Source organism: Aethina tumida, chromosome 5, assembly GCF_024364675.1.
Source record: "Aethina tumida isolate Nest 87 chromosome 5, icAetTumi1.1, whole genome shotgun sequence".
NCBI lineage: Eukaryota > Metazoa > Arthropoda > Insecta > Coleoptera > Nitidulidae > Aethina > Aethina tumida.
In genome coordinates this window covers 26,698,225-26,726,200 of record NC_065439.1, presented here as the reverse complement: position 1 = coordinate 26,726,200, position 27,976 = coordinate 26,698,225, and the positions used below count along the sequence as shown (strand labels likewise).

Here is a 27,976-nt window from a genome sequence, read left to right as displayed (position 1 = left end):
GCGTTCGCCATCAAGTTTTTTCCATGTTGTTAATGTCAGCTCCTGCTGGCAACAGTGCGCACGCATTTTATTTTATGAATTGATTATTCGGGTGTTATTGGGTTTTGTTGTTATTTTTGTTTTTCACTTCGTAGCAGGCTCATTCACAGGCGGCGTCGCGTGGGTGCAGTCGAGTCGAAAAGATAAATTCGGCTAGGCAGGGAGAGGGGGGGAGGCGTGATTCCTGCAATTTATTTGCTGCGCACTCAAACCGGATCGGAACTGATACATGGGATTTGGTGACTGTGACGCCGGAGTTTGGCAGTTTAATTAATACAGACGCCGACTGCGAAATGACACACCGCGTAATTTTTATGGAAAATTTATTTTCGAACGTTCCACGATTAATTTGAAGCCCATCAAAATAAAACACAGCCACAATACTCAAGGAGAAATGGTAATTTTATTGGTAATTAATTTCGTCTCCGCTTTAAAATGGTTAAATTAACGAGTCACATTTTATTATTGTTGGACACGTCTCTCGAATAAAGTAAACACACAATTTACTTCGATATTTATGCATATTCTCTTCTGTTATGACACTTTAATGAAAACACCAGGAGCCTTAACGACACACGCGAATGTGAATGAGGATTTACTGAAAATTATTACATGCTCCATCTGTCCAATAAACATTCTTCGGTAGATTTATTTATATTATTAAGATCAAGAGGAATCGAAAAAGGCTAAACTATTTCACGAATGCAAACTAGACTAACTGAATACTTTGTGTACTATTAGTGATCGTTTGAGAATAAGGACATTAAACCGACGTCGACTCGTTGAAATGCAAAAAATCTGTACTACACAGCATCCACGTAGTCAGGATTCTTCAGCAGGTTAATTGGAGCAATTGAGATTCGTGTAAGAGGAAATTTCTCGACGTATTACACAAATAACTTGCAATAAAAACATATTTGCATGCGATTTTGTTAAATAATCCAATTGGAGTTTGTAACCTTAGTTAATATGTAAAAGAAAACATGATTACAAAGGTAGTTTTCCTTGAATCTAAATTTCTGACTAAATCGTCTTGAATTAATGTGGTAATTTAATGAAGAAATATGTCAGTTTCGGTTTAATATTATAAAGATAAATTCTAATTTAAACTTCTGGAGCTTGATATTTCATTGTTAAGACTTAACCAACTTTTCTTTTCATCAGCACGTTGCATTTTGCTAATGAAATCTTTTTGATTTTCTGTAAAACTTTTATACACAATCAGTTTAATAAAAATACGATATAATTTTGAGGTTCATTTTTTTATCATCTTTAAATACTGGTAATAATATTTAAATACATTTGGTTAAAAAATATTCAAGAAAGTTATAAAATATTAATATTAATTGATGTATAAAAAAAGTGGCACATTTTATTCTCATTCTCATTTTTTAATGAAGCATCAAGTTGAATAAAATTATAAATTATAAATATAAATATAAATAATAATTTATTCTAATTTAAATTATTTTTGTATATTTAGGACGACAGCTAGTTTAAATCAGTTTTTTTTTTTAAATAAATAGTTTAATTAACAAACCTTTTTAATAAATAACTTAATGAATGATTAAATGACAAGAAAAACAAAATAAACACACATTAAATGTAATTAAATTTTTGTAAACAAAATTTAAAATGATTAAATTAAATTTAATTCATAGTTACAAAAAATTAAAAAAACCAGACAGTAATTTATTTTCAACATCTATTACTTGGCTATATATAAATAACCTCATATTAACAAAATTGGGTATACTTCTATAATTATATATTTTTATTTGACATTTATTTTAACTACAATAAACATTTACGAGGAAATTCACCTTTAATGTCTACATACGAATAAAATTAGAATTTTGATTTAAATTGATTGAACAATTATAAACAAATTTTGATAATATAATATCAAATAACAATTAAATTTGTAAAATTCAGTTAATAATAAATAGAAATGGAAAAAAAGATTAATTTAAACTTAATTTAAGGAAGTATGTTAATAAATAATGTTAACAGATTCATGATTAATTTTAGTCATAAAAAAGTATTTATGCTTGAAAAAATGAAAACAATAATTTAAATTTTAATATTTAAAATTATTTTATAAAATTTAAAATGCATAAAAAATTAAAAATAAATAATGTTCAATTTGAATTTATAAAATTTAAAAAATACATTATTTTAAATATATAAAATTTCAATTTACAAAAAATTAAATTTTATAAATTAAATTTAAAAAATTGTAAATAAGTAAATTGAATAAATAAATAAATAAAATTGTTATTTCAAATTTATAAAATGTTTTATTTGAATTTACAAATTTAAAAAATTAAGCAAAAAGTTTAAAATATTAATTTTTATATATCAAAAATAATTAAAATTAAAAAAAATTAACCATTTAAATTAAAAAAAAATTAAAATTATTATTAAAATTTAAAATATTTAGCAAAAAAAAATTATATTCATTTAAAATAAAAAAATATATACAATAAAATTTTTAATATGAATTTATAGAAATTTAAAAATTAAACTAAAAAAGTTAAAATATTAACCGTTATAGATTAAAAATAATTAAAATTAAAAAAAAAACAATAAAATTAACCACTTAAATTAAAAAAAAAAAATTAAAATTGTTATTAAAATTTAAAATATTTACCAAAAAAATAATTTAAAATAAAGGAATATAATCAATAAAAATTTTGATTTGAATTTATAAAAATTTAAAAATTAAGCTAAAAAAATGAAATATTAATCTTTACATTTTTATTTAAAATATATAAATTTTTAATTAAAAGATTAAGCACAAAAAATTTATAAAATTTAAAAAATTAAGTTAAAAAAATTTAAAATGAACAATTAAACCGAAAAGTCGATATTTTTTAAAATTTAAAATATTAACCTTTATTAAAAATAATTTTAAATAATAAAATTAAATTTGTTTGTTATTAAAAAAAGAAAATTATATTTTGAAAAATTTGAAATATTAAGGTTAAAAAATTAAAATAAATAAATCAGATTATTATTTTATATTTATAAAATTTGTATTGTTAAGGTTATTATTAAAATTTAAAATATTTAGCAAAAAAAAAAAATTATATTCATTTAAAATAAAAAAATATATACAATAAAATTTTTAATATGAATTTATAGAAATTTAAAAATTAAACTAAAAAAGTTAAAATATTAACCGTTATAGATTAAAAATAATTAAAATTAAAAAAAAAACAATAAAATTAACCACTTAAATTAAAAAAAAAAATTAAAATTGTTATTAAAATTTAAAATATTTACCAAAAAAATAATTTAAAATAAAGGAATATAATCAATAAAAATTTTGATTTGAATTTATAAAAATTTAAAAATTAAGCTAAAAAAATGAAATATTAATCTTTACATTTTTATTTAAAAAATATTATATATTAATATTAATTTCAATTTAAAAAATTCAAAATAAATAATTGAATAAATAAATAAATAAAAATGCTATTTTATGTGATAAATACAAAAAATTAAATATGATAAAATTTTAATTTCAAAAAAAAATATTACAAACCGATACATAAAATAAGATAAATATTATTCTGTGTATTTTGTGAAGAGAAAAATTTATATCTGTACATAAGTAAAACATGGACCAAAGGATAAAAAAACTATTAATTTGAATTCATTTTAATGAAATAAAGCTATTTAATTAATACTTTTGAGTAAGACTCTAGAAGCATCTTTAATGTAAACAGAAGAGACTTTAAGTGGGGAATATTCAAATTGAATAGGTCTACAGTTAAATCAACTTTTTTACATGGTTCTTGAATTAGAATATAAAGTCAGTTTTTTACTAATTTTAATATAATTAACCTTTTATATAATATTTTGTTGAAAAGGTTTTAATTTCTTTCAGACCCCATTTCAAACATTCGATATTTATTTTTATTTTCTGATTGAATTCAAGTCTGATTAAATCATTTTTTAACTTGTTTATAACAAAGAACTATAATTGTATTATTTAGTTATGTACAAATCGACATTACTTCAGTTAAACCTCCTAATAAATTCTTGCACTTGATCACCCAACATGGCTTTATTACCAATTGGATTCGAATTGGACTCGATAACGTTGCTCAGCCAAGACAGCCCAACACCGAATTTCAACCGTCGGCCTTTCCCACCGTGTGCACCCAATAACACGTCTAAGCCAGCCACAATTATGCAAATAAATGGTGCAAATTACAAAACACACGCTTTCAATCGGTCGAAAATCGCGTAAAATCTAGGCCATGTTCTGCAACGAATTCCATTTCCAAGCCGGCATACACACCACGACGGCGACGAGAGAACGCCGCGGTGCGCACGCGCGCCCGCCATGACGGCCGCGGCGCGTACGCGTTGCGCGACGGCCGCGCCAGTGCGGCCCATCGCTCAGATTCAATCGGTCGTTTGCGATCGTCACGTTCCCGGCATATTCGATGCGGCGAGCGCATTTTTTTATTTACATCCGTGTGGACAGAGACTGCATCCGACTATTATTGTAAGGGGGTGCGACGCAGTGCGGCTGTGTTTCCCGTTACGTTCGTTCCCTGATCCGTAATACGTCGTCCGTTCCGTTCCCGGTTTTATTTTTCATCGTTTTCGGTTCTGTGTTGCGCGGGTTCGTTTCGACGAGACCCCACGGCGGCGTGTGCCCGGTTGGATTTACTTACTTTGCAGCGAGGAGAGACGGCGGACGCCGATAAAGTCGACGGCGATTGTTAGGTGAGTGTTGTGTGGTTTTCTGGGACGCGGTCATGTGCTTTTGGATTTCTGTTGTACGATTGTTAAGTCGGTTTCGACGTCCAGTTTCGATGTTTACACGGTCGCAATGTTGACAATCGAGTCGGCCAAAACAATCGACTAACTTAGCAAACGTCAAAAGTTTACACCGAGATGACTATCGAGATATTGAGGTTAGTTTTTCCTTTTCACTTGCTATTGAGAACGACATCGATACGTACGTCTGGTTTTCTGCTGTTTTCATTAATCCAATCGTTGCGGATTAGTTTCATTGAATTTATACGAGGATCGATTCCCCTGCAGTTTGTTTACGTCCTCTTGTTTATGTTTTTTTTGGTCAGTTCCAATTGGATTCTGGTACTAATTTACATTTTATTATTGTAATACTCATGATGTGATGTTTTCCTAAATTTAATACATCATTACTATAATTAACACAAAAATATACAATAGGCAATGACTTTGTATAGTTTATTACATGTTGCCATAAAAAAATTGACAGTTGTTCAGGCATAAGCACAAAAACAAAAGCATTTTCTAAGCAGTAATATTTCTTGAAGTATAAATTGTCCTATGGTAACCAAAATTATGTTAGCAATTTTCATATTATTTTAAATATGGTTTTATGAGATTAAATTGTGTAAAACCAATTGAAATATTTACAAGTTATGGTAATCTAAGTAATATTTACTTATATTGGACCTAAACTAACAAGTAAACATATATTTTACTACTGAATTCCCATATTGTATGTAATAAAAACACTTTTTTATAATTTAAATAATTTAAAATGGAGGAATAATCTAATAAGACTTTATATATAAAATAAAATCTCTTTTAAAATAAATTTTATAATAAACACCAATTTGTATTAAAAATTATTTATTGTGTTTTAACATTTAATTATTTATTTTACTACCCTGTTTATTTGTCTTTTATTGTACTTTCTCCAACATCAATAATTTCTAATGATTAATGTAATAACTTAATTAGTAAATTAGCATGTGTTGAAAATTCGGAGAGAATGTTTATTTCACTTTTAAGACTTATTTTCTTTTATTTTTAATAATTAATTTTCAGTTTCTGTTATGAATATTTTAATTTGCTTTGTTTTTAAAAAATAAAGTATTTTGAGTATACTTATGCATTATCCTATTATTTAGAAATGGTGACATATTAAGAAATAAATGCGAAACATTATTGAATATCTTAATCTAATCAACGTGGTTTTAGTAATTCTCAATAGATTTTTAACTTAAAAGAAAAAAAATATATATATTACTAATAATACATCTAATTATTAATTGCTTGAGTAAAATTTATAAGCTTAAGGGGCACCATGTTATGAATATTTCAATTGTGGAATCAATTTTTAGAAAATGTAAAATGAAGACCCACATTCCTATAAGATTTTCTAGGTAGAATTTATTCAGGAGGTTGATCCTCCATTTCCCTATAGTTATACAATGTAAATTCTTTTCAAAGAAATTAAAAGCAATAAATATTAAAAATAATTTACCTATTAAATTTATATTTATTTAAATTATTTATTATTGCCTCTATGTCTATTTTTGTTTTTATTAAACTTTCTCCAATACCAATAATTTTTAATGATTAAAGTAATAATTAATCTTAATTAGGAAATTAATGGGTATGCAAAATTAATTTTTATTTTACATTTAAAATTTATTTAATAATTAGATTTGAAATTATTTTCATTCTGTTAATCATATATTTGTGATTGTTTACAGTCAGTAAATGTGTTGTATTTTAAAAATAAAATAGTCTTGAATACAATTTCCTTTCATTATTTATTGACTTATTGCAAATATTATGAGTCAGAAGTGACATCAACTTTGTTATATTCCATGGAACACCCTGTATATTTTTGGATTTTTAAATTATATGGGTAGTATGGTATGCCCCATACCTAAGTCCAATAGTTTTTGAGATATATAATTTTTTAAACATTTTGACAGAGGCTCTAACTAAAATGTCAGTAAGCCCTCCAATTTTGATGTTAGAAAGTTCATTTTTGTCACACCCGTTAACCAAGAACCATTCTATAAGTTGCCATTATTAATACTCGCAAATTTTATACAGGGTGTTAGTTATTTACGGTTAATTATGTACATCTTAAAGCATCAATAACTTAATTTATTTTGAATCACCATGTTCGTTTCAGCACAATTAAATTTAATATTCATAAATCATTCGATTAGTTCAAGAATTATCTATTCATAAAATGACTACTGACATAAAGTTTATGAAAAATTTTAAAGTAACATTAATTTTCTGATGTGGACTGAGAGTATTTGACAATATCTGTGTGAATATTAATTTTCAGTTAAATAGGCATTTTAATATTCAATGTAATTATGCTAAAATATTCATGGAGTTCCACTGAAAAATTAAACGTAAATAATTAACACCCGGTATAAAATTTGGGAGTCCTGATAATGGTTTTTTATAAGATGATCCTTGTTTATTGATGATGATGATGATAGTTTTATTGACATTTTACTTTAACAACGAATCTGTCAAAATTTTTGAGAAAATTAATAACTGAAAAATTATAAGGTTTGGGTATAGGGCATATTATAGTCATTTTATTCACAATTACATGTGGAATTTAAAAATCTAAAAATATACAGGGTGTTCCATTGAAAATAACAAAGTTGATGTTGCTTCTGGGGAAACCAGAAATTAAATTTCGTTCAAAATAAATTAAAAAAATAGTCTAAGTGAAATTATAATTGCCATAAAATTTTAAAATTCGTTCTCCATAAACTTTTAATAAATAAGTTAGGTGAATCACTCTGTATATTAATAAATTTAATGAATGAACACAGTCAATAGTAGACAGAATATTATCTTAAATAAAGCCTAATAATTAATAAAAACAAAAAAACACAGGTATGATATTTATGGATATTTTTATATTTTAATATAAAGACATGTATATGAAACTTTTCCCAAGATAAAGAATATTTGCTGCGAATTTTTTATTAAACGACGAAAAGCATATTTATACTTGAATTACTTGTTTATATCCATTTATATTTTGCGTTAGATTCAACCAAAAACATGATTACGTTGCTCTTACAAATTGCGTTATCTGCGTCTCAATTTCCACCGCGTGACATCGTCAAAAGTTTCTAACAAGCTTTGATATTTTGAGCGGGAATAATCGACATGTCGGCCTCAGTTTTTCCATTTATTGGCCATTGGAGGGAACGACATCAAACGCCATTTTCAATTCACGTCGACGTTGTTGCACATTCATCGTTAAATTCCAGGCGAACTACAAAACAAATTATTTCGTATGTTGTGGATTAAATTGGGTAAAACTAAGAACTAAACAATTTTTACTAGTCCATAAAATTGAGGTCGATCTTTCCTTTTCACTTAATATTTAGAACGTCAATGTATTCGTCTGGTTTCCGTTAATTGATTCGTTAAATGGCTTAATTGCTGTTACTTTACTTAGTTTTTCAAAAACATGTCATTTTCTATCAAATAAATTGCAAAATGCACAATTTCTGGGCAATTTAAAAGTTTACAAACACCATAAAACAATTATTGTTCCATTTTCAAATTGTCAGCCAATAAATTAAATGGACATTTAAATAAAATCGATACGGTTTACCATATTAATCTTTTAGAGCGTTATCATAAATTGAATTGTATTAGTTTCATGATATTGCCACGGTAATTAACGTCCGATTATAAAATGTCCTAAATTCATTCGAAAATATTCAGCATTGGTGGTTTCATTCATGGATTAATTTCAGCTGCCGTTTGTTCAATCGATTTTCGTTTAAATGTGCCCCAAATATTTTTCTCATTTAAAAAACAATTATAAATAGTGTTTACGTCCCAGTTTGGTGAAATAAAAATGTTTACTGTCGTTTTATTATTGGTGTTCAATCGTTTTATAGAAGCAAATCAAGGCCCCGATCGTTGGCCATAAATCATGTTTCGAAATATTTTGATAAATATTGCTGGCATGATAAGAAATTTCATTGTTTATGCACACAATAACTGCGGCAGTCCAAAAGCAACTGCATCAATACCCTTTGCATTTTATGATCCACGGAATCTTTAATATCCGTGACATTCTCATTTACGAGGGTGTTTTATTAATGTCGTTCCACAATTTTGGCACCTCCCCATTGAATACGTCGAGTCCCTCCGGCACTGCACTTTCTCCAAATGCCATCAGACCTTTTTCGGATTTTATAACTTGGGTTTTCACTTTTAAATGAATTAATTGCTCTTGACACGTATAATTCGTTAAGAGGCAGTTAAATAACAAACATAAAGGCAGCTTCCATGGAGGAATGAGGCGATCGTAAAACACGTCTGCGAGGAAATTGTTTATCAGCTATCAATCGAACAATTACACTAATCTAAGCTCGTTCGAAACTGTCACAGACAAAACGTTCTAATTAACCTAAAAAAATGTAATCGTCGAGCAATTTAAATTTTTGATTGCCTCAGGCGTGTTGAGAAATTGAAAGTGGCGCAGCCAACACTTTTAATTTATTCTTCAACATTTTACGGTGTACGTTAATTGTGTGTTCGAAAAAATTCTGCCGACCCATTGAAAAGGATCAGTGTTTTATTAATTAGTTGTAACATTTTTTTCATCTGGGTTGTGTAAATGAAATTTCTTATTTTGTAATGGTTCCATATGTTGTGTTGATGAAATTGCAACCAGTTATTTATTTGTAGGAAAATACTGAAAAAGAATGAGAAGAATGGAGAAGAAGAGAATGATAACTCATAACTATGATAACTGATAACTTAGGAGTTGTATTCTATGAAGAACATCAATATGTAACTGATTCACAAGAAAATACTGAAGTGGGATGGAAGAATAAAGAATAATTGAAGGTTAAACAACTCTTCTTTAAAAAGAATTATAATTATGTTGTCTTAGAATTCAACCAATGTTTTCAATGAGTTTTGAAAGGAGTATTTATAGTAAAAAAATATTGCCAAATAAAATAGAGACAATTTCAGGATTGTCAAAAAAGAATATGTTTGAATAGTTTCCTTTAATGTGTTTAATACTTGTTGCTAAGTCTCTATTTTTAACAACTGCCAAACATCGACGAAGCATCGAGTCTATGAACTTTTGGCACGTTTCCTGGGGAATTAAATTTCACTCTTCCTCCACCAGGAACTTCTTTATTAGTGGCACTTTTACCCCTCAGAGCCATCTTCACAACGTGCCACAAGTTCTTGATAGGATTTAGGTCAGGTGTTTAGACAGGCCAGCTTAAAAGCTTGTCAGAAAAACTTAAAGAAATATTTTTGGAATTTTGCTGAAAATCACGATTCAGGTCGCGATGATACAGCGGGAAACTATGAAGTAATCGATATCCAAACGTCGCGGAAAAAACAAATTTCTCAACGAAAATTTCGTCACACAGTCAGAATATTTTCAGCCGCCAATTAGACGCAATTATAGTCATTTCCTGCGAAGAAGGTCCATTAAACGGTTATAATAAAAACCAGAGCTGACACATTCCCTGTGACTTGTTGCCAAACTGCATGAATTATGCATTATTAAAAATGTCAGCGCTGCACTCTTTCGATCATTTGGTCGGTGCGACGGATCCAATAATACCGAACGCGACACATCAATGAAGATGAAGATGTGTGCTTGTTTACTTTAGATTTTCAGATATTGATTATTTATGATGTTGTTTCAGCGGGACACAAACTACTTTGATACAGCTGTTTACAGGGCCATGTTTATTTATGTACATGCTATATCGTTTTTATAGTGGCACGACGATTTGTGTATTGATTTAGATACTAACGAGATATTTTGTGGTACTAATAAACATCTCGCTTTGATATAATTGATGATAACAATTAATATCTTTATGTATCGTTTTATCTTGCAGTTTATTGTGTCCCATAACAACAGATTGTAAACGTCAATTCATTTGATGAGAAGTTTTCACTAAGGAAATTGCGTCTGCAATTTCTGGTATATTTTTTTTATATAGTAACAGGTTTATTTGGTTGTGTTCTAAGTGACCTCCTATTTGAACATATGTTGATGACAATAATTAATACATTATACGTGTCTCATTAGGACAGCTCTTTTTCTTTTGATCAGGAAGACTTCTCATCTAATTTCTTGGTATATTATAATTAAATTCATAATGTACTAATTGAATATATTTTTTATATTTTTGTACATGTTATGTATCGTATTATGTCATAGTTTATTGTACTTTTAACTTCTTGTATACTGTACATAATTCACATATTATTTGAATTAATTGTAGATTATTTTACATCTTTTACTGAAGAAGTCTTCGTCGAGAATAGTCTGTCTCTAACTTCTTTTATACTGATTTAACTTCATATATTGAAGTAGAGTTCCTAATAAACAGCTAATTTGGACAAATTGAAGATATTATTTAATATTTTTGTACTTGTTATGTGACCCATAAGAATGTCGAAGATTTTAAACGACAGCTCTTTTAATGAAGAAGTCTTTGTCTAGAATAGACTGTCTCTAACTTCTTTTATGCTGATTTAACTTCATATATTGAAGTAGAGTTCCTAATAAACAGCTAATTTGGACAAATTGAAGATATTATTTAATATTTTTGTACTTGTTATGTGACCCATAAGAATGTCGAAGACTTTAAACGACAGCTCTTTTGATGAAGAAGTCTTCGTCTAGAATAGTCTGTCTCTAACTTCTTTTATACTGGTTTAACGTCATATATTGAGGTTGAGTTCCTAATAAACAGCTAATTTGGACAAATTGAAGATATTATTTAATATTTTTATACTTGTTATGTGACCTATAAGAATGTGGAAGATTTTAAACGACAGCTCTTTTAATGAAGAAGTCTTCGCCTAGAATAGTCTGTCTCTAACTTCTTTTATGCTGATTTAACTTTATATATTGAGGTTGAGTTCCTAATAAACAGCTAATTTGGACAAATTATTTAATATTTTTGTACTACTAACTCATAAAAACGTTGAAAGTCAGATTTTTTGACGAGTAGTAAGGGTTTTCATCAAGGATATTGCTTTTCATCTTCTTATATATTGATTTATATAGCAATAAAATATTGTGATTGGGATTCTAACAAACAACTTACTTGGATATGATTAATGATATTCATTTATATCTTTGAACATTTTGTGTATCATTTCATCTCATAATTTATTGAGTGTATATGACGAAGACTATAATAACATTCTTTAGGTAAGGAAGAATTTTCACTAAGGAAATTGTGTCTACCACTTGAGGTGTATTGATTAGATGATTATTTTCCATATGAATAGTTCTTTTGATGAGGGAAGTGTGACTTTATTTAGTATATTTTGGCCGACGCTTCTCCATTAATTGAAAATTGAATATTTGTTTAACCCAGTTTGATATATTTTATCTTGTGTACCGATATAAATAAAATTATTTTTATCTTTGAAAATAGAATTAATTAATGGGAGATTCCTTTAGATGATAAATAATACCTCTGACCCAATTTTCATCCGATTTGATATCTTTTCAAACCCGATAAAAAAAAAGTAAATACTAGTCCTAGCTTAAAACAATAAACATGCATTACTAACTCAAATTACTTAGGCTTCCAACATGTTTTCTTACGCAACAGTTTGGACGGACTGTTTAACTTCGGCGGATCAACTTTCCGCCCGAAATTCGACACCAGCCCATCCACATTTCACATAGGAAAATAAGCCGTGCACCGAACAGTGCGTTGCGTCATCGCTTAATACCGAGGGCTTAACACAAAAAAAAGTGGGTGAATGTCAAGGTCGTCGGTGTTTGTGTACGAAATTTAGCGTGTTTACAATGTAAACTGTTCAGCAAATACGATCCAGACGAACGGTTTTGATAAGTGTGGTACTGAACTCAGAATCGCGAACCTTGAAACGTCAGATAATATTCGAGTGTTGAGCATGTTTTTTGCGGTTTTCTCCAATGCTGATCCGTCGTTGTGATTTCATTTGGAACTGTGTCAGTACTATTTAAAAAATGTTGCGGCTGAATTAATGGGTGCATCTGAGTGACCCAGAAATGATTCAACGAAATGAATAATAAACGCACACGTATATGTGAAGAGGTGTAGTCATATGCAACATGCAACTTCCGGCTGTGCTCCGATCCGTTGACTTACTATCTCCAATTGGCGGTATTTTTCATAGTCTATTCTACTTCCTTCCTTGTAACTGTTATCAGCGACTGGGTCCAATACAAACAAAACATTAAAAATGCGATAAAAATGCCTGGTTTCTAGGTTAAGGCGTCCTGATATACGAACAGTGCAAATAATTGTGGCTGTGTTATGGATAAGTGTATTTCCTGAGTCGGGAATCCTGACGGTTTTTAAAGTTTCTTATGGCTGCCACTCGATAAAGTAACGTCTCTCGCTGTAATAATATTGAACAGTCGACAACCAATATTTGCCCTTATCTCCGACGTCACATTTCCTCCCTGATGCAGACGGGAGTAACTTAATACAAAATATTGGAATGCTATGGAGTGTGTTTATTTTTGAATCTGGAGCAATTTCTCCAAATTGAAAATAAATTGGGCAAACATTTAAGGGGTGGCTGACCAATAAATGGCCCTATACAAAAAATAACAAGGGCGGAAGATGTTTTCTGATGGAGATTGTATTCCGAATGGCCCCACTTTGGGAAACAAAATATAAATTGTCCGTGAAAAGAGGAAGTAAGACGTTTCACAGAAGTATCAAATGCTTTAAAACAAGTGGAGATGAAAAACACAGTTTTCCTTCGATTACCCATTTAATCTAGTTTGGCATCCGATGCAACGTTTGGTTGTACGGCAGTTGCGTTTCCCTCCCAGCCTTAAAATAGACTTCTGAACTATGGATGAGCTGGCCAAGTTTCGTTGGTTGACTAAGCAGACTGTTGGGAACTTCAAAAAATAGACTTGGAGTTGCTCGAAAGGCACGTACATCACGTAAAGGCGAAATCGAAACGTATTGAACGGGAATGTGAGCTGAAAAGGGAATGGTGGATAAATTATGGGGCGGGATAAAATGGCTATCTACTAGTTTAAGGGTGAATGCATATGAAAAGTCTGTGCTACTGATTTGATGTATTCGAAGGCATCCTATACCTATCTAGGAGGCCAAGCTTGTAGGACGTTACTCCTTTAAATAATTTATGATATCGAAAATAATGGGCTAGATTTTTGGCACGTAATCAAATCACGTAAGAATGCGTAAAAATTACACGATAACGTAGTATCTATTAATAAGAAAGCGGGATAATTTAAGCTAAGCCACCACAAATATGTTATGCATTCATTGTTGTTCGAATCCGACAAGATGTTGCCTTCATTCAGTATTCCATTTTCCTGGATGGCAATTTGCAGGGCTACTTGAATCATTTATTTATTAGGCTGCATCTCCACACCACCCACCGATTCCAGACGTCAAAACCGAATGCACATCAGATTATGTCATCCATGCGACTTTCCATGAACGGTGCCCGAAATTGCGTAGTTGTCGGAAAATTCCCCCACGCAGGCCGCACTATCGGCTACGTTACGACGCGTCGCCTTATTTTAGTTCCACTCAATTGTTGTGTTACCTCAACAGCGCACATAAAGATGAATAGAGGCGATAAATAGGACACGCTCGCTGATCTGTCACAGCGAACGTCGTTTTGTATCTGGAACAGCATAAATATCGACCCGAAGCGGTTCCTCTATTTTTACATGACCTGTTTATTCCTTGGCCGCGATTTATCAGGTCCGGATCGGCGATGCAATCGGGCGATACTTATGGGTAGATGCTGATGGTGATTGGGGGAAGATTCTGAAAGATGTTTGTACGGGGAGGGTGAAATTGTATGAGGATTTCTGATGAATGGTAAGGAAATAAAGGGACCTTGAATTGGAAGAATGTGTTGCAAATACACAAATTTTAAGGGCTGTCCCATAATATAATCAATAATCAAGACAACTACTATCAATTATAATCGTAAGGGTAAGGTGAAGACAAATTGGAAGGGTGTGTTGTAATATCAATGTAATATTGCTCAAAATTGTATTATGGAGTTGCAAATACACTTTGTTAAAGGATTAACCACTAGTAAGACCAATAATGAAGAGAACTACTACCAATTGGGTGTGGAAGACATAAGTGGAAGACAAGTTAGAAGAATGAGTTAAAATATCACGTAATATTGTTCAAGATTGTATTATGGAGTAGCAAAGACATATTGTGAACCAATTAACCAATGGTAAAATGAAAAATAAAGGCAACTACTACCAATTAAATATTGGAGACATAAGAGAAAGACAGAACTGAAGAATAAGTTAAAATATCAGTGTAATGTTGTTAAAAATTGTATTATTCAGTTACAAAGATACATTGGGAAAGAACTAATTAATAGTAAAATTATTAATAAAGACAACTTCTACAAACTAGATATGAGAGACATAAGACGAAGACAAATTGGAAGAATAAGTTAAAATATCATTGTAATATTATTCAAAATTGTATTGTGTTGTAAAGACATATTGTTAAATAGTTAACCAATAGTAAAAAATCAATAATAAAGACAACTACTACCAATTAGACATAGGAAACATAAGGGGAAGATAATATGGAAGAGTAAGTTAAAATATCAGTGTAATATTGTTAAAAAGTGTATTATTCAGTTACAAATATACATTGGGTAAGAACTAACCAATAGTAAAATTAATAATGAAGTCAACTTCTACAAACTAGATATGGGAGACATAAGACGAAGACAAATTGGAAGAATAAGTTAAAATATCATTGTAATATTATTCAAAATTATATTGTGTTGTAAAGATATATTGTTAAATAGTTAACCAATAGTAAAAAATCAATAATAAAGACAACTACTACCAATTAGACATGGGAGACTTAAGAGGAAGATAATATGGAAGAGTAAGTTAAAATATCAGTGTAATATTGTTAAAAATTGTATTATTCAGTTACAAAAATACATTGGGAAAGAACTAATTAATAGTAAAATTAATAATAAAGACAACTTCTACAAACTAGATATGAGAGACATAAGACGAAGACAAATTGGAAGAATAAGTTAAAATATCATTGTAATATTATTCAAAATTGTATTGTGTTGTAAAGACATATTGTTAAATAGTTAACCAATAGTAAAAAATCAATAATAAAGACAACTACTACCAATTAGACATAGGAAACATAAGGAGAAGATAATATGGAAGAGTAAGTTAAAATATCAGTGTAATATTGTTAAAAAGTGTATTATTCAGTTACAAATATACATTGGGTAAGAACTAACCAATAGTAAAATTAATAATGAAGTCAACTTCTACAAACTAGATATGGGAGACATAAGACGAAGACAAATTGGAAGAATAAGTTAAAATATCATTGTAATATTATTCAAAATTGTATTGTGTTGTAAAGATATATTGTTAAATAGTTAACCAATAGTAAAAAATCAGTAATAAAGACAACTACTATCAATTAGACAAGGGAGACTTAAGAGGAAGATAATATGGAAGAGTAAGTTAAAATATCAGTGTAATATTGTTAAAAATTGTATTATTCAGTTACAAAGATACATTGGGAAAGAACTAACCAATAGTAAAATTAATAATAAAGACAACTTCTACAAATTAGATATGGGAGACATAAGAGGAAGACAAGTTGGAAAGTGTCATCAATTCTTCATCTCCAATCTATTTCCATTTTCCATCAAAATATTCAGTTGATTTAGGTTATACATATTTAAATATAACTAATAAGAAAATCTAAACCACTTATAATAAATATGCCACAATAATTGATGATATTCATCAACAAATTTGTATATAAACTATATAAACCTTCTTCCATAGTAAAGAGAATACAGCAGATGTGCAAAATTTCATTTAGGAATAATGGACAATATAAATTTAACTCCGTACATCAGAAACTTTCTTTGTGTTTTAACACCCATCAATTAGACACGAAAAGCGAAAGAAATAACTTGTTTAACAATTTCATCAAAATTTCTTATTTAAACACCGTTCACCAATTTGCTCTTAATTACATATCTGAAAGTTAATCCTCGAGCACCGACATCAAATTAAATCCACTTTCAATGCTTAGCCATTCATTTGCGAACAAACATTATCACGAAACTGTATCGTACACAATAATATCCGACAATAATTTCTTGATATCAACTAGTTGCGTCGCCCACGAATTTATTTTATGTTCAGCTGTTATGCCACTGAGTAGGAGTTTCCTGAATGAGTACATGCATTACACACATCCATTTACTTCGCAACTCCAACTGAATTTTCCAATATAAAGTCGGCAATCTTTCTTGATCAAGACAACAAAAGAAAACGACGGCATCGAAATTTGACACCCAGGCAATTTTCCGACGCCCCGCGTGTTTCGTACCCGGATGAGGATTTCCAGTGGTGTATTTACGTAATATATCACAGGTCGGACGCCATTTACGTCCTTTAATTGCCCCGTGCACGCAGTCGACTTCACGCAAGTCACCTATCCCACGCACACTTCGATATTACTTCCTTGAGATACACGACCTCGTTCCTCTGGGGGGTGATTTTATACGATTTTGTGGTTTTTTTTCGTTGTCGGACCTTTAATTACTTCGGTGCTGTCGGACAGCTAACGGGCTTCGTTACTTTAATCGCTCCGAGCTGGTGATTGTTTGATCTTTATTGTACGAGTTGGAATAATAGCCTTGTTAAATTTACTCGTGTTATTTTTGTATTAAACTTTCTCCGTGTACGAGTCGCATATTAATGGATTTTTCCTGTTAACTGCCGACATTTAGTCCAACTTTTACTCGGTATAAAGCATAAACTGTTCAATAAAACCACAATAGGGATTTACAAACATGTGGTACATGCTGGCGTATAGTCACATAACAATACTCATAGATGTCCATTAAAATTAATTAATGGCAGAAATTTTCAATTATTTCCCACCCCTATGTCCGAAACTACTTAGTTAAGGAACATGGCAGGCCACTCGTAAACTATATCCACTGGGAAGGTCATTAGTTCTTGTAGCATGTTTTCTACCTATGAACTACAAAGTTCCCCCGATAAAGTTATTGGAGTTACCTAAATGATCGTAAATCCCATGCACCCACGAGGGTTATAAATAGTTTTAATTAATGGTGCCAGATAAACGTGGAATCAAGATTTAATATGGACGATTTGATTTTACGCTGCATTTTGAAATTAGTGCCCTCGCTGCAGTGCATCAATTTATTTTGGGACGCGTCGATATTGTTTTCCGAGATTCCATTTGATTTTCTGGAAATTGCATGTTTAAAATTTACATTAATAATAAACTTGGTTAAGTTATTTTGGTGGTTGGATCAAACGATAGTCGGATTATCTTAAATGCATCTCGAATAATAAATAGTTGGGTAAAAATAGTTGGGATGGGATCAACTGGGATGGGGTGCGTGGTCCTTATCCCCTTTTACATGAGCCTCGGGTCAAAAATAGATAGTTTACAACTAATATGAATACAAATGTCTTCCTCCAAAGCTTGTAACTTCTAGGATGAAATTATTTGGATAAGTTATTGTTCCATTTTATTCCCATTGACCTATTCCAATTGGATTGAGTCGGTCCATTCTGGCCTTTATTTTATATTTTGTTTTTGTTATGATTCTCTAAAGTAGCTATGTGTTTTATACCATAAATAGTTACGTATTTTATTCAAAGAAAGGATCGTATGAAACAACGTCTACAAAGTTAGTTGGAGTCGAACTTTGATAACTGGAACCATGATTTGTCACAAATAATGTAACTTATCAATATTATCATAAAATACATATATAGAAAGTTATACATGTGTATTTATTATATAAGAATGATTTTAGTTAGATATTGCAAAAAAACTGCTAAAGTACACTTTTTATTAAAAATAACATTTCTAAACCTGTTCCATTAAGATGAATAAAAATTGGATAAATAATCTTAGATCATTAAAATCATTTAATTCAGTGTAATGTTGTTCAAAATTATATTATTCAGTTGCAAAGATATATTGTGAAAGAATTAATCAATAATAGAGATAATTTCTACAAATTAAATATGGAAGACATATAAGACTAAATGTCAGTGAAATATTGTTCAAACTTGTATTATGGAGTTGCAAAGAAACACTGTGAAATAGTTAACCAATAGTAAAATCAATAATTAAGACAACTACCTCCAATTAGACATGGGAGACAAAAGGGGAAGACAATACGGAAGAATGAGTTAAAATATCAGTGTAATGTTGTTAAAAATTGTATTATTTAACTACAAAGATACATTGTGAAAGGACTTACCAATGGTAAAACCAATAATAAAGACAACTTCTACAAATTAGATATGGGAGACATAAGAGGAAGACAAGTTGGAAGAATAAGTTAATATATCAATGTAATATTGTTCAAAATTGTATTATGGAGTTGAAGATACATTGTTAAAATGTTAACCAATAGTAAAATCAATAATCAAGAATAATTAAAATTAATAAAAATTGGATAAACAATCTTAGGTCATTAAAATCATTTAATTTTAACTTTAACAGTTATGATAACGTATCTAACGTAACGTAATCAGATCAGATTAAAAATAATTTCGATAAATGTTTATATACAATATTGTATATAATAGAAATATATCATTTTCCTCTTTTATTAATTTTATATTCAATATAATGAATATACAGTAAAAAATTCATTGATAAAATATTTAAAACTCAAATGAATTATAAATATAACATAAAAATTAAATTCGAATTAATAAGCTTATAAATTAATGAAGTTTCCGTTTGCATTTAAATATTTAAATCACATAAACTAAAACCACTGTTGAATAAAAATCAATTTTTTCAGAAATGAGTTTTAAATTACAGCAATTATATTTATAAACGTTGTTTTAAACCAACTTCTAGAAAATAATTGATCAGAAAGGTCTACACGAAAATTGAAATCCAATTACTTAAACCAACAGTTGACATTGACGGAATTAACTGAACATGAATCTCCACTTATGAATTCCCATTTCGCTGAAATTTTAATTATACTTCCAACCACAATTACAAAAAATAAAAAAAAACATTCATATGAAGATACCGCAACAAACGGGGTATAGTAATTTGAATAAAATTGACATTAACCCATCAATTGATATAATTTCTAGTAGTGGACATATCGTCACCGAAAACAACCGAAACAGTTATAAAACCCCCAGTCTCAGTCACGCAAAAACCTGCTGAATTAAAGATGTAACACCGCGTAGTACCAGAATAGGAAAATAACAATGAGCCAGTAACTAAGACCAAACGACTTAATGCAAACAGTTGTGGACTGCAGCGGCGAAAAAAACAGCTGAAAATTTACAATTGTAATGCGGAGACGTGGCGTTATAAAGTTATTGCGGTTACGACGTGAATCTCAAAATATTTATATGTCGGATGCGAAGCTGACATAAAGCAGGAACGTGCAAGTCAAATCCAATGGATTCGCGGGAGTTGAATAGGCAATACTGGGTTCGTCTGGCGGATTCCATTGCATTTCAGGACCTGTCTAGAATTTTACTCGGACTAACTTTTACCGATGGCCGACTGTATAATTGCAATATTGTCCTGCTGAGTTATTAGAACAATGCTCCCGCACGTTGGACACAGTCTGAATACATTTGTGGCCCAACGCAAACAACACTTTAGCACCGACTATTTTTAGTGTTTCGCGTGAAACTCAATAGCTCGGGTCAAAATGGTTTATCAATAAAACACACAGGTGGAAGTTTTCCGTGTTTCCCGCTTGTTCGTGACCTATTCTGACCTTTCGGGCGTGAGGAATTATGTCAGGAATTGAATAACAACAGGACAATAGCTTTTGCCCATCGATCGTCCTCTAAATCGTCCTGGAATATTTATGAAATGTCGTCAAATAATCAGAGGAAACGGCGCGTCCTTTAATTTTTTATTATGGGTCACTAGTCTATTGATTTGTTACCGGATATTAAGGGGAATTATACAAATAGGTTGAACCTAACGTCAGACATGATGGATGAACCGTTATGGGGTCGAGACCACAAAAACAACATTAACTAGGACATTCAAACGATGTGTTGCTAATTATTATCGCGTCACGCAATTTCGGCGCTTTTATGTTATGCGAAAGTGTATTGTGTATTATGTATTCCACCACAAATTCCTTATGGCATTGATATTCCTTTTAAACAATGTTAATAAATAAGAATATACACAATGACAAGTTAAAATTAAAATGTTTTATAATGGAGGTCTCATTTATTTTGACATTTTGAATAAAATAACCCTAAATATACTGTCAGTTTTTAATTGTATACAAAATTCTGGCAAAAATAGTAATTTCAAGTCCTGCAACTAATATTAGTTGTTCTATAGTTATTTTTTATTTCATAACATCAGAAAAAAGGAAAAATATTTTGAGTTTTTAAAGCATTTTTAATTAAATTTAAATACTGGTCAACATTGAATATAAATATATAATGTAAAAATATTAAAATATGACAAATATTTCTATAATATCTTTTTAAAATAATTTTGAAATCAGTAGTTAAAAAATGAAAAATAAATCTCTTTAAATTAAATATTTTTTATCAAAAATTAAATTTAAATAATGTGAATTATTAAATTTTTATTTATTTAAAAAGTTATTTTTAAATTGTATCTGGTTCAGGGAATCAGAAAAAGAGAAAAATTATTTTATTTTAATTTATTATTGATTTTTTCATTACAGGGGAAAAACATATTTTTAATTAAAATAATTTTGAAACCAGGAGGTAAAAAAGAGAAAAATATATTTTTTTAAATATGTATTTTTAATTTTTATTAATTTATTATGATTATTGATCCAAAAAATTATTTTATAATAAAATTATATCTAGAACATGAACTCAGAAAATAGACAAAATAATTTATTTTATTTTATTTTATTATTGTTATTTTCTTAAAAATGTTGAGTTTTTAAAGCCTTATTAATTCAAATTAAATATTGATTAATATTGAATATAACTATATAATGTAAAAAATATTAAAATATGATAAATATTTATTAAGTTTGTTCTAACAGTGATAATTATTATATCATAATAAATAAAATATAATAAGTAAAATTTTGATTTTTGAAATTTTGAGAAATTTGAGATATATTAAAAGTATAATAAATATTTCTACAATATTATTTCTTATTATAATAATTTTGAAAAAAGAGAAAAATATATTTTTTAAATGTGGATTTTTAATTTTTATTAATTTATTATTAATATTCTTTATCTAAAAAGTTATTTCATAATAAAATTATATCATCTAGAAGCACATCAGAAAAAGAAAAAAAAAATATATTTTATTTTATTATTGTTTCATAACATCAAAAAAGGGGAATGAATATTTTGTGTTTTAATTAAATATGGATTAATATTGCACATAAATATATAATATAAAAAATATTATAGTATAAATAAGTATATCTATAATATTATTTTTTATTAAAATAATTTTGAAACTACTATTTAAAAAAAGGAAAAATATATTTACTTATATGTGGATTTTTAAATTTTGATAATACAAATTAAATATTTGTTTTCATCGAAAATTATGTTTATTCTAACAATAAAATTATTAATATAATAAATAAAATAAGTAATTTTTTGATTTTTGAAATTTAGAGATATATATTAGATATATTAATTAATATATTAGAGATATATAAATATATTTACTTATATGTGGATTTTTAAATTTTGATAATTCAAATTAAATATTTGTTTTCATCGAAAATTATGTTTATTCTAACAATAAAATTATTAATATAATAAATAAAATAAGTAATATTTTGATTTTTGAAATTTAGAGACTTGTGATATATTAAAGTATAATAAATATTTCTATAATATTATTTTTTATTAAAATAATTTTGAAATCATGGGGTAAAAAAGAGAAAAATGTATTTTTTTAAATGTGAATTTTTAATTTTTATTAAATTATTATTATTATTATTATTTAAAAAGTCATTTATAATAAAATTATATCTAACCCTTATTAATTAAAATTAAATATTGATTATCATTGAATATTATTACATTTTTGATAATAATTAAAATATATTTTAATACTTAAATTTAAGTTATCATTATTGAATTTATTTGATTGTATGATAGAATATTAAAAATTAAAAAAAAAATTGACAAATATTTTGTATCCAGTGATTTGCAATTTTTTATACAAATTTATTTCCAGCCAATTTTGAATGCACTTTACTTGCACTTTATGATGTGTATTTTTAAAAATGTTTAAATTAACATTATGTATATGTATGTACTAAAATATATTGAAACAGAGTTGTCGAAGTTTGTTTTGTAGTTCATATTTTATATATCAGTGAATATATTCCCCGATTTTAACATTAGTACACAACTGAGGCCATATTTCATCGTCGGCGAGTTGTTTTCGTACGAGAATATACTAATACCGAAGGCAAATAAGCGAAAAACGTCGAACAAACATCAAAAGCAAATACCCTTTTGCAATTGCCTTCACGTGTATTAATTTTAATGCGATGCCAATACGGTGTATTGATTTACATGAAAAAATCATTACGTTCAATTGCCGGGAAGGGGTCAACGACACCACACAAATTATTAATTTGTTTACACTGTGTCCCAGCGGTTGTACCTAGCCGTTCGAAAATACGAATCGATTGATTGTTCATCAGTCCGTCAAATCCACGTCTGACCCAAATAACGTGCGGACGAGATCGCGCTTATCAATCCATCGGGTGTCTCTACAAAGTGCACTGTTGTAAAATCCACTCGACACAAATACGTCTTATCAGACATTCGATAATTGTCCTAGGCGATAGCACAAATACATTAATTGAAAGCGATTTGTGAAGCAGCACGAAACGCTGAACGCCAAGACACTTGATCTTTTCTCACAATCGGATCGTCAAAACGGCATATCTGTCATGTCGGAATTTAGGTTTTTTTACGGACTATTTATGGCCCAAAATTAAAAATTTTGGCTCAAACAATAATAGTTGTTTTTTAAGTTTTAAGTATAAAAGCTGTGTGGATTCAAGTTTAGACGGCTGAGTCTATCAAATTTGAAGCATTTTGAACTTTTTAAGCTTTTACAGTATATGAATGATGAAATTTTTATGCGCCAAATGCAAAAATTTTATGTTCCAAAAGTAAACCATTTTTTTTTAATTTTAATTAACTTTAAATTGAATAGGTTAAAGAAAGTAAAAATCTTAGATTTAAAGAATTTATATCTTAATTTATTTAATTATTTTACATAAATACAATGTTTAAAGGACAGTTTTTATCAATAATATGAAATATGAAAAATATGAAAAATATGAAAAATATGAGAAATATGAAAAATATGAAAAATCTGAAAAATATAACAAATATGTTAAATAAATCTGAAAACTATGAAACATGAAACATGAAATATGGAATATGGAATTTGGAATGTGAAAAATATCAAATATAAAATATGAAAAATATTAAAAATAAATGTGAAACATATGAAAAATAAAAAAAATGAAAAATTTTGAAAAATATGAAAGATATAAATGATCTGAAAAGTGTAAAAAATATGTTAAATAAGTGTGAAAAATATGAAATATAAATGTGAAAAATATAAAAAATATTAAATGTGAAATATGGAATTTGGAATGTGAAAAAATATGAAATAAGAAAAATATGAAAAACAATAAAAATAAATGTGAAATATATGAAAAATATAAAAAATTGTTAAATAAGTGTGAAAAATATGAAAAATAAATGTGAAAAATATGGAAAATAAATATGAAAAATATGAAACATGAAATATGGAATTTGGAATGTGAAAAATATGAAATATGAAAAATATGAAAAATATGGAGAATATGAAAAATATGAAAAATAAATGTGAAATATATGAGAAATATAAAAAATATGGAAAATAAATGTGAAATATATGAAAAGTAAATATGAAATAAGAAATATGAAATATGAAATATGAAATATGAAATATGAAATATGAAATATGAAATATGAAATATGAAATATGAAATATGAAATATGAAATATGAAATATGAAATATGAAATATGAAATATGAAATATGAAATATGAAATATGAAATATGAAATATGAAATATGAAATATGAAATATGAAATATGAAATATGAAATATGAAATATGAAATATGAAATATGAAATATGAAATATGAAATATGAAATATGAAATATGAAATATGAAATATGAAATATGAAATATGAAATATGAAATATGAAATATGAAATATGAAATATGAAATATGAAATAGAATATATGAAATATGAAATATGAAATATGAAATATGAAATATGAAATATGAAATATGAAATATGAAATATGAAATATGAAATATGAAATATGAAATATGAAATATGAAATATGAAATATGAAATATGAAATATGAAATATGAAATATGAAATAGAATATATGAAATATGAAATATGAAATATGAAATATGAAATATGAAATATGAAATATGAAATATGAAATATGAAATATGAAATATGAAATATGAAATATGAAATATGAAATATGAAATATGAAATATGAAATATGAAATATGAAATTTTGCATTTAAAATTATTAAAAAATAGTAAAAAAATTAGAATGCAGCATTAATTTTAATTAGATTATAATTGTAAAATACTTATTTTTTATATATTATTAAAAATAATTGAAGATAAAAACCATAAATCATAAAATTATCTAATTTATAATTTATACATATAAGATTAATAAGTACTTTCTGATTAAAATTATATTTAAATTTTAAAACGAATAAAATTTGTGTTCGTCATAATATAAATGAATGTAAATAAAATGAAATAATATTTAATGACGATATGATAATAAATTACAAATGAAAAATATACTGTTAAAATAGTATATTTTAAGTTTTAGGGAGTGTCAGTGTCTTTTCTTTCAGAAGTGCATTTCCTGGCACATTCATTTGCATTCGAATCTCTACCGGGACCACAATGTAAATTATTCCATCAAAACCTCATACGAAGTGCCATATCTAACAACCAACGGTAAATTACACTGCAACAAAATGCCGGGTGATTTTTCTACTCCAAATGCACATAACGTGCCGTCGCCTTAATAGATCGCTGCATTTATTATGGGCATGAGCGCCAAAACGACAAAAACGCCGCTTTTGTTAACGCGTTTTCGAGTTTACACCTCGACGTAATTTAGAGAGTGTATATGCATTATCTTGCACGGCAATCTCTGGCCGACGTATCCATCTTTAATTATATATTTATTAAGCAATCTGGAGACGCCTCCTCGCACATGAATATTCATCATTGTTTTGCAATTAAGGGGGTCGATTGATGGGGTTTTCGGGCGGCAGACGGTGTTTACCTTCGTGAAAACCGCACGCGGGGGTTGTTATTTGTCGTGCGTTAAGTGTGTTAGTGGGTCGGAAAGAAAAACAAAGTTTCAGAAGGAAAAAATTCGAAACTATGTTAATTTATACTGTAATAATTATTAATTATGTTGTTGGAGTTGTAATTACTTTTTTCACTTGTGAACACAGCAGGTTTGGAACTCAAACTTAAGTTGAAAGAATACAGTATAATTTTATTTCAGTAAAAAACCACTTTTGGCAACTGAAATGATTATTTAAAAGTATTAATTAATTTTATTTGTGTTGTCACATAAATACAATTGTAATTTATGTCATAATTCATATGCACACACAGATTTAATAAAAACATGGAAACTGGATTTTTTAACGTAATTTTTAAATAAAAATGTATTTTAGAGTGAATATAATATTTAATAAAATATAATTTTTAAATAAAATTTATTATGCATATTTATTTTAACTGTTATTTAAAAACTATTTTGATTGTTTTAAAGTTAACCAGCTGTTTTATTATTGCTCATTAAAATACAAATATTTGTAAAATAAATATAATAAATATTTTATATATATATTCATATTTCTTCTTTATAATATTTCTCAACATTTCTTCGTTATAATATTTGAAATAAATATAATAAATATTTATTCTTATTTGAAATAAAATAAATAATATTATACTTCATATTTCTTTATTATTCTTAACATTTCTTCGTTTTTCTTCATATTCCTTCCCATATTTCTTCATAATTCTTCACATTTTTTCATATTTTTTATAATTTTTCATATTTTTTCATATTTGAAATAAATATAATATTACTACATACTTCAAACACAATTTCTTTCTAATTCATCAGTTTTTTCACTTAAAATCTTTTGTATTTTGGTATTTTATATTTCATATTTCTTCATTTTTCTTAACATTTCTTCGTTTTTCCTCATATTTCCTCATATTTCTTCATATTTCTTTATGTTTCTGTTCATTTCTTCATAATTCTTAATATTTCTTCATATTTCTTCTTATTTGAAATAAATATATTATTATATACTTCAAATATAATTTCTTTTTCTAAAAAACTGTTTTTTCACCTAAAATATTTTGTATTTTGGTATTTTGTTTTTCTGCTTATATCTTCAAATTCTTTCATATTTATCATAATTCATATTTTTTCATATTTTTTTATAATTTTTCATAATTTTTCCTATTTGAAATAAATATAATATTATTATAATACTTCAAACTCAATTTTTTTTATAATTCGTCTGCTTTTTCACCAAAAATCTTTTATATTTTGGTATTGCATATTTCATATTTCTTCATATATCTTCATAAGTCTTCATTTATCTTCATTTTTCTTAACATTTTTTCATTTTTTTTTTTCGTAATTTTTCATATTTTCTCATATTTCTTTATATTATTATTTATTTCTTCATATTTGAAATAAATATAATATTATTATATACTTCAAACACAATTTTTTTCTTCTTCAACTGTTTTTTCACACAAAATCTTTTGTATTTTGATATTTCATATATTATATTTCTTCATATATTCTTAATTTCTTAATTTTTCTTAACATTTCTTCGTTTTTTTTTATATTTCATCATATTTATTCATATTTTTTCATATTTGAAATAAATATAATATCATTATATACTTCAAACACAATTT

At 27.5% G+C, this 27,976-nt stretch overlaps 1 protein-coding gene across 4 annotated transcripts in view; it reads left to right on the top strand.

The window, feature by feature from the left end:
• Positions 1–4,457: 4,457 nt before the first annotated feature.
• The window catches only part of LOC109601268 (ecdysone receptor), a 210,475-nt gene continuing 186,956 nt past the window's right edge, over positions 4,458–27,976 (top strand). For all 4 annotated transcript variants that reach the window (XM_049967475.1, XM_049967477.1, XM_049967476.1 and 1 more), the window contains exon 1: positions 4,458–4,785. The gene's annotated coding sequence lies outside the window, so the exon portion shown is untranslated. The remainder of the gene's footprint in view (positions 4,786–27,976) is intronic.